The 8,227-nt window shown below is 32.6% G+C and overlaps 1 non-coding gene across 1 annotated transcript; it reads left to right on the top strand.

Annotated features, from left to right (window-relative positions):
* Window positions 1-296: 296 nt before the first annotated feature.
* Window positions 297-367, top strand: LOC132722525 (small nucleolar RNA SNORD61). Its single transcript, XR_009624621.1, has one exon. It is a non-coding gene; the product is annotated as a small nucleolar RNA SNORD61 (small nucleolar RNA).
* The last annotated feature ends 7,860 nt before the right edge of the window (window positions 368-8,227 follow it).

Genomic DNA, 8,227 nt, shown 5'->3' with positions numbered 1-8,227 from the left:
AGTCGGTTACATGTAGAGAAGTTGGTAGTTTACTAGTTAGTTGTCCAGGAAGGCTTTTAGGTGGGTCAACTGCTGAGATTTTTGGGCCAAAACTGTGTGTTAAAATTGGTGTTAAAATCAAGAAAAACAATTTAGGAAGCATAAAGGTTCTATGTTAAGACATTAAATGCATGAAATTAAGCTATAAACTAATTAATGTTTGTATTTTACAATTGAAAGAAAAAAGCTGAAGAATATATCAGATTCTGCTTAATATGGTAAAATCTCTTTTCTGCTCTCTTTACACCATATAAGCTATAAGGATGAAACTTAAAGACTGAAAAAGTGAATGTTGAAATTCTTCAGTCCTCTAAGAAGTTCTGAATAGCAGTCTTTTATAATTGAAGCATAAAAAGAAGAAAAAAGGTAAAAAAAGTTATCAACCAAAAACTTTTATCACCATTATGAATAATATAACAAGCTCAACATTAAACATACATGCTAATATCATGCTTATCGTTCTTAGAAGGAACATCATAAAGGTGAACACATTTTGAAGAACACGCTTCATATTTCCATTATGAGTATAAGGTTTTGTATATATTTTATGCTCATGGAAATATGAAATAACGATAGTTCTAATATACATTTAATATATAATTAAATATTATATATATTTATTTGGTAGGATGATACTTTGCGTGGTCTTCTTCATTTGGATTGAGTTTTAAGTCAGTTGGGTCAAGGGTACGAGTGCTAAAAATTGATTTTTACACATTTTCTCATTTATGGACAGATGCTTTTCATATTTGGTAGAAAAATATCTTGCACGGTCTTCTTCCTTTGGGTTAAGTAAGAGGTCAGTGGATGAAGGTCAAAAGTGCCAAAAATAGTTTCTGACACAGTGGCTTTTACATCCTTTATTTATTGACTGATGTTTATTATATTTGGAAGGAACATATCTTGGATGGTCCGGTGTTGGGAATAACAAGATTAATGAAATTGATTCTAACAGTAGATTTCTTACAATTTTTATACAGCCTTTGTATATTTTTTCAATGTCTTTACAAGAAACATACCTTAGGTTTTTCTTCACGTTTGGTTGGAGTTTTTTTGGCACTGGGTTAAAGGTTAAGGCTTGCATTTATGTATATTTGATAAAATTGAATATTTTTTCAACTTCATCACTAGTCATTACAATGACTTACCAACGTACATCAATCACAGAAAGTTCAAATGTCGTACAAGTTTGACATTTTATACAATTTCCTTTTTTCACATGAAATATGCGCAAATGCAAGATTGAATATATATAAGACATCACAAGGGCCGGGTAATGAATAAAAGTTTGGCGGTGGATGCAAACTAGAGCTAGACACATGTCAGAGAGAGCGGTAATAGGTTCTATATTCAAAATAGAAGGCAAATTACAAGACACCTTAACACTTTATTTACTTTGCACATCCGATACAGCTATATAACGTTGTGAGCGTAAAAAAGTCTGGATCCAGTGTACTATGGTTCTAGAGAGAATTTCATATGGAAACTTGGCAATGAATTTCTACAAAAAAGACTCAGCACCAACATTTGGAATGTTAAACTTTCGGTCAACGTCCGAATTTTGATGGATGTGCATGTTATAAGGAGGCACTTGTTTACAAAATACCATCTGTACTTAAAAATGCGAGAATTTGCATTTTACTCCAATCAAGGTTTATATTTTACTTGTAATCATGTTGTATACGTAATCGATTCAATAAAGAATGCACCTACAGTAACATTATTATTTGATCCTTAAGTTTAGATAAGGAATTTGCTGACGAGAATATACCAATCATATTATCCGTTTGAACAAGTAATTCAATTTCTGTCGTATAAACACGAAAATTTAAATATATAGAAAATTGGTTGCTAGAGCTATCAGTGTTGATTTAATTCTACTTGATGATTATGACAAGCGTGTTCCGGTCAACTGAAATCTGTAGAATACATATTTGACATCATTTATGGACATCATTTATGGACACCATTTATGGACATTATTTATGGTCATATTTCAGAGTATCAAACTACTTTGCTAGACTTTACCCAGTGATAATTATGAAATGAGCTTGATATCAGAGATGATTAAAACCACCTTGTAAAAAGGGCTTATCAATAATCAACATTATTTTTGAGCAGTTCTTTGCTACTGAAACTGTAACTATTATTTTGATGGCTTTTTATTTAACAACATTTCCGATTTTTTGTGCCACCAAAGGGTCCTTTGCTTATTTAGTTGCTCATTTGCTCATTTTGGTTGCTCTTTTGCTCATTTTGGTTGCTCATTTGCTCATTTTGGTTGCTCATTTGCTCATTTTACTAGCTCATTTGCTCATTTAGTTGCTCATTTGCTCATTATACTTGCTCATTTGGTTGCTCATTTTGGGTTGCTCATTTGCTCATTTTGGTTGCTCATTTGCTCATTTGGTTGCTCATTTGCTCATTTCACTTGCTCATTTGGTTGCTGATTTGCTCATTTGGTTGCTCATTGCTCATTTGCTCATTTGGTTGATCATCTGCTCATTTCATTTGCTCATTTGCTCATTCGGTTGCTTATTTGCTCATTTTGGTTGCTCATTTCCTCATTTTACTTGCTCATTTGCTCATTTTGGTTGCTCATTTGCTCATTTACCTGCTCATTTAACTTGCTCGTTTGCTCATTTGGTTGCTCATTTGCTCGTTTGTTTCCTCATTGGCTCATTTTACTTGCTCATTTGGTTTCTCATTTGCTCGTTTTGGGTGCTCATTTGATTGCTCATTTACTCATTTTTCCTTGCTCAGTCGCTCATTTTAGTTGCTCATATGCTAATTTTGGTTGCTCATTTACTCTTTTTGGAGTGTTACCTGTTTCTATTGTTATAAAGTACACACTCTTAAGTCATTATGTAAACAATTGATTAAACTTTACATTTTTCTGAATGATAGTAAAATACAATATCAAGAAGAAGAAATACCAGATACTAAAGTAGTTTATTAGATGAGTTGACCACAGCTGGTCTAGACTTATTAATAATATTTTGTCCTAATTTTCTTTTCATAGTTTAAACCAATAATTTGATTATAGTTTTCTTTTGTATATTTTGACCGAATTAGTTAATCCTTTATGGTAACATTTTTCTATTGTGTACTTTAGACCATATTTTTTGTGACCCCTACAAATATGTTTCGTTTTCTTTTGTAATGGAGAAACAGTGCGCCATTTTTTATTTCAATCTAATAAGGCATCCATTTTATTTTGGCGGGATTTAAACATTTGTGTGCTTAGCTTTCTATTGTTATTCATGACACACGTGTGTTCACCCATTCTTTGTATTCAAGTGTTGGCACCACTGATCATAACGTCATTATGGTAAAAACAACAGTGGGCTTGTAGAGTTCCCCACCCCCCCATTCATCATCCTGCACCGCGGTTTATGTGATAAATGGAAAATATTGAATGAGTGTAGTTTAATACTAAATTTATTAAACGAGTCGAATTAAATCATATTATGCGTTTAAGTGAACGAGGTGTAGTAGTTAAGTTTAATGTACAGGGTTAAGTAGAATGTGTACGGGTGTCTAGCAGTCAAATATTTTTTTTAAAGTATAGTCTTTTATATCATTTTAATTGGAAATAATCTCATTTCATACTAAACATGGATAGATTAGAGGACGACACAGAGGTATTTGGTAAATAATTTAACTTTGTAGTGTTTTTGAGCCCAACAGTATAGCTGTGTTTAATTTTTATTGTCATACCGTCAGCTGAATAGTGTCTGTCGGTATTGGGAGTCTTCTGACCAACTCGCTTAATGGAAATGGTCTGAATGGGGATTTATATATATACATGTATAACTAACCTACACATAAGTCATGAGGTCGATAATTGATCAGACACTTAAAAGATTAGACATTAGCACTGTCTTCTATAAAACAATTTTAGCCGCCTTATGTAAGCTATATTAGTCGACTAAGAAGATACCGATACTTATATGCCGAATAGACTCTTTAAATGTTTCATATCTGTTCATCGGTATAGCATTGTTGAACTGCAAACATGAAATACCATCATTATCATCATCGTCATCATCATTGAATAGTCATAATTATCATGATGATTTTAAGAAAAAAGCAGCAACATAACCGGCAGCACTGTATTTCTTACACAATATCGAAATCACAAGTGAGGTCACCCGAAGTTTGACTGCAAAACAATATGAAAGACTTATAGCCAGTAATATTTTACCAAAGCTCATTAACATAATTATGTTTGTTTTTCAATGAAGTCTTAAGACAAGTGAAATAATAACCCAATATAACAAGTTTAGATCAAGTTTAGTTCACAATGCATATAACCCGAACATGGTTTGAAATTGTTTAAGACAAATTATTGAATATGCCCAGAGACAGAGTCTCTGATTTGCCGTACATAATGTTCTTCCAATATGGAATGAAATTGTGGTCTTTTGAGTTTTACGATTTTTCCTATTAACTTATAGTCACGAATAAAAAGGTGGTATAGCAGGACGAAAACTGTTTACTGCAATTAATACTGTATACATGTTGCGTAAGTTACTAACATGTTTACAATTTTATTGAACATTTTTATCTTTTATAAAATTAAAATCATTCACTTCACAATCCCTGCTCCCGACATTAATCGTTTTCTTCATCAGCGTACTTGTACTCGTATATTCTCTGGTACTAAAATTTATTTGGCAGAAAACAACAAAATTCGTTTACCTACTACACCCGTACAATCGATAACAATGATTGTGTTATGTCACATATTTAATGATTACGTCACATGTCTAAATATAGAACGTCAAACAGTGACTTTATTTAGAGGTTATTACTTGGTTGCTGCTCGGCATTTTGCGATAATGGCCCGAAGATGTGCATTATGGCCTGAAGGCCGCAGGCCCGAAGGACATTAGTGACTCGAGGGCCATTATCGCATAATGCCGAGCAGCAACCAAGTATTAACGTCTTTAATACCTATGTCCGAAATACGGCATTTAGACATCGCCGCTAATCTTGGTTGTCGCCCTTTCTAAGAAACGGACAGTTGTCAATGTAAAAAAAATATGTCATTCAGTTTAACCCTCTTATTACATTTGAAAACATGACAAAACAAAATAAATATGAGACAATGTTGTTTTATTGTTGTTAATTATCGATAAAAACTCTATATATTTTTTTGTGAGAATAACATATAGATCTATTATATATAGTGCCATTTTTTTATTAATTTTGTGCCTCAGAGACTGATGTCTAGCTCCATTTGTCATCGATCCGATCTTATTTCTACAGTCAAACTGAAATCATTTTTGGAAATTCTGAGGGTTATGTTTTGTCTTTGTAGAGTTATTGTATTATTTTCCACAGACACTTGGGGTTTGGAGCTCAAAAACGCCTTTAAAAATCCATATGTGTCATCCCAGCACATGTATGCAAAATAATGTTTTGAAAAAAAAATTCATCAACATCTTATTAATATTATTATAGGCCATAAGGGAATTAAAGGGAAAAGGGGGGTGTTCCCGGGTGAAAAAGGGGGGGGGGAATGGAAGGGGTGGGAAAGAAAAAAACCTACCGTATCATTCGACAATCCAACAAGACAGACATCACAAAACATGGTAAACATGCAAAAACAAGTAAACAATACAGACAATAATCCAGACAAACGATGTCTGAAGTTTCATGTCCGCGAAAAACTACGTCACATCGTGGGCATCATTGAATATTACCATGGTTAAATTTTTTCAATTTTTTGGCGTGGTTAGGTTACCTTGTGGTTAATTTTTGTTTATACAAATGGAATAACCGCGCGTTACCTAACCACAATATATTACCGGTAATTAAACTTTACCCGTGGTTATTTTAAAAACCTTCGTTTATACAATTGGACTGCGATGGGTAAAATTTCACGTTTTGTAACGTCCCTTTTCTTGGATTAATGTGACCCGTTTATTATTTTTTATTCACGGCTGGCTGTCCAAATTTTAAAGAAATTCGGCTTTATTCCTTTCCTAAAAAATGATGCTTGCCTGATTATAAATTCGTTTTAAATATTCCTGACAAGTTAAATGGCCCCCAATATTCAACGGTTGTTTTGCAAAAACCCCTCGCTAACAGCTCGGATATTATTTAACAAACCAAACCGTTTATATAGGGTCATATAACCTATCCGGGGAATATGTATAACCTTTTATTATTAATACTGCAGGTTTGTAAACGTCATTTTTCATTGGAAATAATCGAGTGACGTTTATTTTAGTTTTCATATAACAGGCTGAATGGTCGGATTTCATGAGAATTTTTTTAATTTTTTTCTCTTAACAATGATGTTGCTGTATTTAAATTCGTTATAAAAGATTTGTTGGGACAGGTTATATGCCGTATATAAACGGCTGTTTTGCAAATATTATATTTTAAAAAAAGCCGTTTATATTAGGGCCATATAACCTGTCAACGATCTTTTATAACTAATAATATAAACGGTGTTTCCAATAATTAAACCCTCGCCTAACTATTTAATCAGATTTTATTGCCTAATTTTACATGTAATATACAAGCAGATACAAATTTCATATGTTTTCGAAACAAGAAAAGCAAACGGTTTGGGCCCAAGTTCTTACAATTAGGGTCGTATCCTTTCTAACATTCGGGTTATATTTTACAAATAAGCCGTTTATATAGCCGCCATAATAACCCTGTTCAAAGATCTTTTTTATAATAATAATATAACACGAATGTTGTCGTTTTTTAAACGGGTTGGGGGGAAGATAACCCCGCCTAGAGGCTCGAGTTATTTTTCAAAAAAACTGTTTATTATTAGGGCCCCCCCCATTAACCCCTGTCAAAAATCTTTATAACTAATAATAAACGGAGGTTTTTGCCCTATGTCCCAAATGTCAACGCCCTCTTACGATGTTTATTAAACATTTTTTTTAAAAAAACAATGTCTTATAAAATGACAACATGATGCGCCCGTAATTATTGTTTGATTTTATTTCCCCTGTCAATTGCATGCTGATTTTGGGCTTTAATCCTTGAGGCGTTCTGCTTTATAAAAGTACTTATCTAAATAATATATCCCTAACGTGATTTCGATTCTCCTAAACGAAAATCAACCGTTTGGAAACGAAAACCCGGTTTGGATTTTAAATTAAGGCAAAACACCACTCAGGTTTTTACTTATTTTTGGGGGAAAAATGTTCTATTTTATGTTGTTCTTGAACCAAAATTGTTTGAAAACTATTTAATTATTCAACTTCGGTTTTTCAATAATAATTATTCTTATCTTAAAAATAACAACAAAATTAAAAATGCTTTTCACTCTATTCAGACTGAGAAAAATGGGCACAAAGATCTATTTTAAATTTATTTCTTCTTTTCAGTGGCCACATTGATCAATGCAAAAACTTAACGGTATTTTAATATATTATATATTATTTCGATTAAGATCCGACACCAAAAAACGAATACTGCCGAATCTGATATAAAGCTAAAGTGTGACTGTTTGATTGTGAATGAATTTGTTTTTGTACTTTTTTACAGCGAGTCGAATTTTTTAAAATGGTAAACGTCAAATTTTTAAATATTACGAAAGACAGGGTAGAAATTTAAACTTAAAAACAATTATGGATTTGAACGTCATGAATTCAAGGCTATTACGAATTCAAGATTTCCCAGCTTCACGAATTTCAACAAGAGTCGATTCATTCTAACCCACGATACTTTCTCGAAATAAAATCCCCTTGTTTCTTGTCCTTTTACATCCACTAACCAGTAAAATGAAAAACGTTTTGTTTTTTGGGTCTTTTATACCTAATCCCTGTTTTCATATACTTTCTGCGGATGTTTTTTCAGTTTCATTCGGGTGCGGAGTAAGGTTATTAAGGTTTTTCTTTAAGAATTTCATTATTTTTTTACATTATTTTTGTTGTTGTTGTTGTATGTTATTACGGTTCTGAAATAACACCTAAATTCATTAACTATTAGTATTTTTTGACTCGGTGTCCTTAGTTGTAACTCTCGTGGAAAAGCGGGGTCGCAAGTTCGGATTCTCAACCGGCGGGATTTTTCTGAATTATTTGCAACTGATTGATTTGGTCCCCCCCCCCCAACAAAAACGTTTTCAATGACAATATTTAAAATCATTATTTTATATTATTGTTTGTATAAACAGGCTAACTTGTCCAACGTTAGGAAAGGTTTAAAT

The sequence above is a fragment of the Ruditapes philippinarum genome, unplaced genomic scaffold (genome assembly GCF_026571515.1).
Source record: "Ruditapes philippinarum isolate M1 unplaced genomic scaffold, ASM2657151v2 ctg9669_1_1_1_1, whole genome shotgun sequence".
Classification (NCBI taxonomy): Eukaryota; Metazoa; Mollusca; class Bivalvia; order Venerida; family Veneridae; genus Ruditapes; species Ruditapes philippinarum.
The sequence above is the reverse complement of the archived record's forward strand: the minus strand, read 5'-3'. Positions and strand labels throughout refer to the sequence as shown.